Source organism: Astatotilapia calliptera, chromosome 18 (assembly GCF_964374335.1).
Source record: "Astatotilapia calliptera chromosome 18, fAstCal68.1, whole genome shotgun sequence".
In the NCBI taxonomy this organism is placed as follows: Eukaryota; Metazoa; Chordata; class Actinopteri; order Cichliformes; family Cichlidae; genus Astatotilapia; species Astatotilapia calliptera.
The window spans coordinates 27,448,093-27,455,388 of NC_137439.1; positions in this window are offsets into that span (position 1 = coordinate 27,448,093).

Sequence of the window (7,296 nt, forward strand, 5' to 3'; positions counted from 1 at the left end):
CACACTTAAGCCCAATCATAAGGTTTTAATTGGAGCCTTGGGAGTCAGTAAGGAGGCCAAGTGGACAGTATCAGGTCATCTTTTCTGTGAAGTCAATGAGGACCATCTACAAATAGATCCACTCTGAGGTCTCTGATGTGAAAGAAATACTCAGTGTATAAAGAAACATATGCACATTGTTGTTTTGTTTGCTGTAATATAAACAGATGGGGAGGTGGACTTGACTAATGAATGTGCTTGTCTGAATTCAAAATCTTTGATTAAAGGGATCATTTGCTTCATATCACATTTTTGTGCACATCGAGCTTAGAATAGAATAGAATTCAACTTTATTGTCATTGCACATGCACAGGTACAGGGCAACGAAATGCAGTTTCCATCCATCCAGAAGTGCTTTAGTGATATAGATATATTACAATATCGAGCTTGCCATTGTTTTCATTTCCTCTCACACAACGGTAAACTTGTCTAGAGAAACAATTGCTCAGGCACTTGAAAGCAGTGAAAAATGTGTGTGCGCGGCCTTTCTATGCATGTCACAGTGATTTATGTTAGGGTTGCACTGTCTTTGTAATCATCCATCCAAGTGGAGACCACGCATGCGATTGAATTTAATTACTCAGTGACTAATACCAATTAACTGAGGAAAAGTGTCAACAATGTAAGGTTATTACACATAACCCTGCTGAAAATTTGCATACTGTGTTATAGAAATCCACAAGAACATGAGGGGAGAAAAATCCCAGAAATTGCAGATGGATAGGCACAAATCTTAGTGTGAAGACAGAAAAAACTAGAGCAGCACAAAAATGTATTTCTCACAAAGTAAGAAAATGAGGGGTTTTTTTTCCCCTTGACCACAGATTTTTAGATATGACTTTTAGAATTTTATGAGTACACATCTAAAAATCAGACTCGACCAATCTGAGCTTTCATTAAAAAGCAAGCATTTTTGTGTTCTTTTGCTTTTATTATACAAACAATAAAATGTTAGACTCAAGCAACCACGTGCAATCAAATCTCCCAAAAAGTTGTCATTTTAAAAAATGTAAGTAAAAATAAATTATTTAGCTTTTTCATGATTTGTCAAACATTAGTCACCCCCGATCAGCTACAAACAATCTTTATGAAGCCATGCTGTTAGAAAGTAATCATACTTTTCTTAAAAGTACTGCAGTATGTTTTTTAATTACCCACTAGAGCAGAGGTGTCAAACTCAAATACACAGTGGGCCAAAATTAAAAACTGGAACAAAGTCGCGGGCTAACATTAATATTTATTGAAAAAAAAAATCTTCCTCCAGATATAAGAAGGAATCTTTTCTTATGGACTCAAATAAGTTTAGCTGAAAAACTGAATATGGAACAAGCAAAGCTTAATACTAAACAATATATATATTAGCTGTATAATACCAGTAGGCCAGCTCTAACAGTAATTTGTTATGGCTTCGCAGGCCAAATTTGGCCCGTGGGCCAGAGTTTGACACCTATGCACTAGAGGAAGTAATTTGTTACACTAGTCATTACATTACCTTCTCATTACTCTATAAAATGACCTGAAACACCTTACATAAATACCAGTTAACAATATAAACCTATAGTCTACGCTTTATCATTGCTCTTTTGCTCTTTTGTGCAATAAAAAGTTATTTCCATACCTTGGCTTCTGAAAATTTGTAGAAACTCCACCATCTCCCACCTCCTGCACACTAACTGAAATCAGCTGACTGGCACAAGAAGAAAGCATGTGTGTGTGTTTTTTTTTGTTTGTTTGTTTGTTTGGGGGTTTTTTTTACCATCAACATAATTGTAATGTAATTACTGAATTTAGTACATTAAATAGATGCATTACTGCACTACTGAAAAATGTAATGTGACTACAGTAACGCATAACACCTGTTATGTAATACATACAAAGGGCGTTGTGGCATTGTCTTGCTGAAACAACAAGGCCTTCTGCAAAACAGATGTAATGCACATCAGCTGCATGCTGTTGTAAAGCTTGTACTTAAACTGCAATTTGATAGTACGCTTAACCTTCCTGCCTTCTTGGGACCTTTTTGTGCCACTGCTATGTGTTAAATGGCTGCCATTTCCACTGTGTTCAGTGGAATATAACCAAACTTGCCACAGGATAGTTTTTACCTGTCAATGTTAATATTCCAGTGTGAATTCCTTAAATCAGCCTAAAATGGCTGAGCAGCAGAAATCCCCACACCCATCACCCTGGGGACCATTTTCTGCCCATTGACTTCCATTATAAACGCTATTTTTCAACCCCAAATTATCATCATATGATTTTATTTTTTCTTCTTTTCTTGGATGTCAATGAAGACTCAGGGCCTTGAAGTTTTAATTTTTAAATTGCAAAAAAAATGCAAAAAAAATAATGGCAGGTCAAAATGTATGTTGGTGCCAATCTTTGGTCCATCTAAAGGCCTACTTATAATGACAATCACATATTACTTCAACTGGTTTTTTGTGGAAATATTTAGTTTCGTTTTTTGGTTTTTGGGGCTTATAACACAGGGCGCTCATGTAATAACACTGGGATTTGAAGGGTTAAAACAACGAAAATATAATTAAAACTTTACATGAATATTTCAGGGAGAAGTAGTTTTACAAGGTTGGCTAATTTAAAGTGGAATAAAATATGGATATATGGTCTTTTTATGGCGTGGCTGAGAATGGTCCCTAGGGTGATGGGTGTGAGTTTTTTAAAGGATGGCAGGAGGTCCCTCTCCTCTTTGCCAAAAGGATGCAGTGATTTCTAAAGTGCTGCTTATGTGCCAGTATCACAGTCTGGCTGAGGCAGATTATATGGAGTGAAGAAGGTGGACCCAAGGGCGGACACGCAAAATAACAAGACTTTATATTAACTGAAAACGAGCCGTTTATTGAAGGCTGATAGCAATAACAAACAAAAGCAAATACAAAACTAAATCATAACCTAAACTGGGTGAGCTAAACATAACAAAAGCCTGGCACATGGACAAAGACATAGACCTGGCATGAACGCATAATCTTGGAGACGAGGTGGGATAACAGACGCTCGGGCAAGGAATGAATGAACACACACAGACTAAGAGCACACAGGAGGTGATCAGGGGAAATGGAAACACATGGGGAAACAGCTGACACAAAGGAACATAATGACGTCACAGTGGAAGAGTAAAACTAAACACATGAACACATGACCTCTTCAAAATAAAAGGAAACATAATGAGACAGACATGGCAACATGAACTTGACAACAAATGACGTGCAGACATGAAACACATAAAGGAGAGGGGAGACTTAGCACAGGGGTTGAAAACACAAGGGGAAACTAATAAACAAAGAACTATAATGACAACCTAGGCATGACAGAAATGAACTTAGAAAACCTAAAGGACTTAAACATAAAAACAAACTAAAACTCAAAACGCTTGGTCGAAATGGCCCAGGATCATGACAGCCAGAAGATTAACCAGTCAATATATGTTAGTCCTTGTCCCGTGGTACGACAAATCCTGCCAGAACCTCTGAACATTTCATTTATATTATGCACTGTTGGTCGTTAAGCTCCAACATTTTTTGTATTTTTAAGTAGCATTAATCAGCTTCTCCACACTGGTACTGGTACTGGTACTAAAACAATAGTAGCACAATAGGACCAATACTTACTTAATGTCCTGTAAATTCAGTATGTGACCCAAAAATAGCAGTGATTTAGAATTGTGATTCAAATTTGCACATTTTGATGAGTCATCTCACAATCCACCCCTCACAACTCATCAGGAAACTGACAGACCTGGGCATCAGTTCCCTCATCTGCAAATGGTTACTGGACTTCCTGACCAACCGCCCCCAACATGTCCGGCTGGATAACCGCTGCTCATCTACAATCACAATGAACACCGGTGTACCACAAGGCTGTGTGATGAGCCTTTCCTCTACTTCCTCTACTCCCTCTTCACCCACGACTGCAGACCTGCTGATGGTTCCAACACCATCATTAAGTTTGCAGATGACACCACGGTGATTGGCCTCATCAGTGACAACGATGAGGCCGCCTACAGGGAGGAGGTGGATCGTCTGGCTGAGTGGTGCGACACAAACAACCTGCTGCTTAACACCGAGAAGACCAAGGAGCTCATCGTGGACTACAGGAGGAATGCTGACCCACATCCACCCATCCACATTAAAGTGACGGCTCTGGAGCGTGTGAGCAGCTTCAAGTTCCTGGGAGTCCACATCTCCGAGGATCTCACCTGGACGACCAACTGCTCCAAGCTGGTCAAGAAGGCTCACCAGCGCCTCTTCTTCTTGAGGACTCTGAGGAAGAACCACCTGTCCTCAGACATCCTGGTGAACTTCTATCGTTGCACCATCGAGAGCATCCTGACCAACTGTATAACAGTCTGGTACGGGAACTGCTCTGCCTCGGACTGGAAGGCGTTGCAGAGGGTCGTGAAAACTGCCCAGCGCATCGCCGGAGCACCACTTCCTGTCATAAAAGACATCTACAGGAAGCGGTGTCTGAAAAGGGCTGGGAAAATCATCAAAGACCCCAGTCACCCATCACATGGACTCTTCACCCTCCTGCCCTCTGGGAGGCGCTACAGGAGCCTCCGGACTAAGACCACCAGGTACCGGAACAGCTTCTTCCCCACAGCTGTCAGACTCCTGAACTCTGCCTCCTGACATCTGACCCACGTTAACACATGGACTGAACACACACACACACACACACACAATGGACAACTGTACCCTCAAACACACAATAATAACATGGACTGAACCACCACTCACAACCACCAGCACTTTATATAGCCTCTGTAGAAATCATCCACATATCTCACTTATCTTAACTGCACTACTGTATAGCTCTGTAAATAATCATTCTGCACACGATAATTTTTAATCCTACAACTGTTTACAACTTGCATAGTTCCCATTTCTGTATAACTGTATATCTCAGATTTCTGTAAAGTTATTTATTTCATATTCTGTATAGTTTTTCATATTTATATCCTGTTCATATCCTGTACATAGCTTGTACTCACTACAGCCTGTACATACTTATAGTTATAGAATATTCACAACATACTTCATACCGTGTACATTATAACATACCATAATAGACCCATTTCTGTAATATACTCACATATCTATATTATTGCTAATATATATTGTAATATATCTATATCACTAAAGCACTTCTGGATGGATGCAAACTGCCCTGTACCTGTGCATGTGCAATGACAATAAAGTTGAATTCTATTCTATTCTATAAATTAGGTGTCACTGCTCTCCACTACATGAGCTGCCTTTATAAGTTACAGTGGGGCAAAAAAGTATTTAGTCAGCCACCGATTGTGCAAGTTCCCCCACTTAAAATGATGACAGAGGTCAGTAATTTGCACCAGAGGTACACTTCAACTGTGAGAGACAGAATGTGAAAAAAAAATCCATGAATTCACATGGTAGGATTTGTAAAGAATTTATACGTAAATTAGGGTGGAAAATAAGTATTTGGTCATCTCAAACAAGGAAAATCTCTGGCTCTCACAGACCTGTAACGTCTTCTGTAAGAAGCTTTTCTGTCCCCCACTCGTTACCTGTATGAATGGCACCTGTTTGAACTCATCATCTGTATAAAAGACACCTGTCCACAGCCTCAAACAGTCAGACTCCAAACTCCGCCATGGCCAAGACCAAAGAGCTTTCGAAGGACACCAGGAAAAGTATTGTAGACCTGCACCAGACTGGGAAGAGTGAATCTACAATAGGCAAGCAGCTTGGTGTGAAAAAATCAACTGTGGGAGCAATCATCAGAAAATGGAAGACATACAAGACCACTGATAACCTCCCTCGATCTGGGGCTCCACGCAAGATCTCATCCCGTGGGGTCAAAATGATCATGAGAACGGTGAGCAAAGATCCCAGAACCACACGGGGGGACCTGGTGAATGACCTGCAGAGAGCTGGGACCAAAGTAACAAAGGTCACCATCAGTAACACACTACAACGGCAGGGAATCAAATCCCGCAGTGCCAGACGTGTTCCGCTGCTGAAGCCAGTGCATGTCCAGGCCCGTCTGAAGTTTGCCAGAGAGCACATGGATGATACAGCAGAGGATTGGGAGAATGTCATGTGGTCAGATGAAACCAAAGTAGAACTTTTTGGTATAAACTCAACTCGTCGTGTTTGGAGGACGAAGAATACTGAGTTGCATCCCAAGAACACCATACCTACTGTGAAGCATGGGGGTGGAAACATCATGCTATGGGGCTGTTTTTCTGCCAAGGGGACAGGACGACTGATCCGTGTTAAGGACAGAATGAATGGGGCCATGTATCGTGAGATTTTGAGCCAAAACCTGCTTCCATCAGTGAGAACTTTGAAGATGAAACGAGGCTGGGTCTTCCAACATGACAATGATCCAAAACACACCGCCCGGGCAACAAAGGAGTGGCTCCGTAAGAAGCATTTGAAAGTCCTGGAGTGGCCTAGCCAGTCTCCAGACCTCAACCCCATAGAAAATCTGTGGCGGGAGTTGAAAGTCCGTGTTGCTCGGCGACAGCCCCAAAACATCACTGCTCTCGAGAAGATCTGCATGGAGGACTGGGCCAAAATACCAGCTACTGTGTGTGCAAACCTGGTAAAGACCTATAGTAAACGTTTGACCTCTGTTATTGCCAACAAAGGTTATGTTACAAAGTATTGAGTTGTATTTTTGTTATTGACCAAATACTTATTTTCCACCCTGATTTACGAATAAATTCTTTACAAATCCTACCATGTGGATTCATGGATTTTTTTTTCACATTCTGTCTCTCACAGTTGAAGTGTACCTCTGGTGCAAATTACTGACCTCTGTCATCATTTTAGGTGGGGGAACTTGCACAATCGGTGGCTGACTAAATACTTTTTTGCCCCACTGTATATGTATCAGGATCAGTACTGGTATCAGCAATACTGGCCCTGTATTTACTTGGTATTCAATCATTATCATAGAGCACTACTACTAAGTTTTCCTCTTTGCATTAAGTGAGCTACTAAAATAAAGGGTTGCTCTGTCTTTCTTAATTGGCTTGTGTGGCCACACCTTAACCCTATATGCTCGCTCAAGCTCAAATAGTAATGATGTGTTTTTTTAAAACATGTTACTGGGATTGCAAACTCTCCTCTCTCCACATGTCCAGTGTACATACTGGACATAAGCTTTAAGTCAGCTATACAGAAATAAAGGAAACAGGATGAAAGCTAGAACACAACCTTAAAAACCTCAGATCAGCTTGTGCAAAGTATA